We start from the raw sequence: 1,387 nt of genomic DNA, 5'->3' as shown, positions 1-1,387 counted from the left end.
AGAGAGAGACAGAGAGAGAGAAAGTGAGAGAAAGAAAGAGAGAATGAGAGAGATAAGAATAAAGAGAGAGATAGAGAGAGGGGGGAGACAGAGAGAGAGAATGAGAGAGATAAGAATAAAGAGAGAGAGAGAGAGAGAGAGAGAGAGAGAGAGAGAGAGAGAGAGGGGTGATACAAGGGGAGGTGCTTCACGCGAGAAAGATAAAGGAAGAGTGGGAAATAGGCCAGTAGGGACAGAGAAAAAGATTGGGGAGGGAGGGAGGGGGAGAAGCAGAATAACAAATAACAGACAGACAGACAGACTGTCAGACAGACAGACTGTCAGACAGACAGACTGACATACAAACAGACAGTCAGACAGACAGACAGACAGACAGACAGACAGACAGACAGACAGACAGACAGACAGACAGACAGACAGACAGAATAACAGACAGACATGCAGACATACAAACAGACAGTCAGACAGACAGACAGGCAGTCAGATAGACAGACAGACAGACAGGCAAACAGACAGACAGACAGACAGACAGACAGACAGACAGACAGATAGACAGACAGACAGACAGACAGACAGACAGAATAACAGGCAGACAGGCAGACAGAGTAAAAATGATATGTAGATAGATACAACGACGGACTTGCACATAAAGCAAGATGAAAGCAAAAGAAATAGCAGATGGAGGAGTTATCTTACAGGCACATGAATCCTTGTCTCCGTTTCTTGAAGATCTTTGTTTTCATATGCTTTTAAAGCTTGAGGGGTGAGTGAGACATATTATGTTTTAAAAAATATATGGAAACGGTGGCGTCGATGGCCTAGTGGTTAGGCTTCCGGGCTCGTAATCGTAAGATTGCGAGTTCAGGGGTTCGAGCCGCGGGAAAGACACTTTCGACGAATTTTCCTCACTTCACCCGCGTGGGAATGGGTACCCGACCATGGACAGCGGAAGATCTTGTCAGTATATTAGTGTTTTAGCACCTATAAATGGCCGCTTGCACTGTAAGCTTCCCTGGAAGTTGAGTTCTTTTCCCAATACTCTCAGGTCTGTTTGGGTAATAGTATAGATTGTGAACCGCATAGAGCTTGCTGTTGAGCGGGCATTTGTGCTATACAAAATTTGTATGTAATGTTATCTGTTATTATTAAACGAAAAGATGTTATTATGTTTTTAACGATACCACTACATAAATACATCATCATTTTAGTGTTACGTTTTCTTTCAGCGCATGGCGAATGTACTCGAAGGAATAGTCTGTTCAGTTTATTCAGTTCTTCGCCCTGAATGGCAGACCATTCCACCTCACCCACCTACACTTAACTCTTTCACTCCTTGCTTTACCACCTTCCTTACGTCATTTCCGACTCCGTACCCGCCCTTGAATAT

General features: G+C 43.9%; 1 protein-coding gene across 1 annotated transcript in view; it reads left to right on the top strand.

Moving 5' to 3' along the window:
- The window catches only part of LOC101860518 (short transient receptor potential channel 3), a 98,656-nt gene that overhangs the window by 43,632 nt on the left and 53,637 nt on the right, over positions 1 to 1,387 (top strand). The gene's annotated exons all lie outside the window — the stretch shown is intronic.

The sequence above is a fragment of the Aplysia californica genome, unplaced genomic scaffold (assembly GCF_000002075.1).
Source record: "Aplysia californica isolate F4 #8 unplaced genomic scaffold, AplCal3.0 scaffold00476, whole genome shotgun sequence".
Classification (NCBI taxonomy): Eukaryota; Metazoa; Mollusca; class Gastropoda; order Aplysiida; family Aplysiidae; genus Aplysia; species Aplysia californica.
This window is presented reverse-complemented; position numbering and strand designations above follow the sequence as displayed.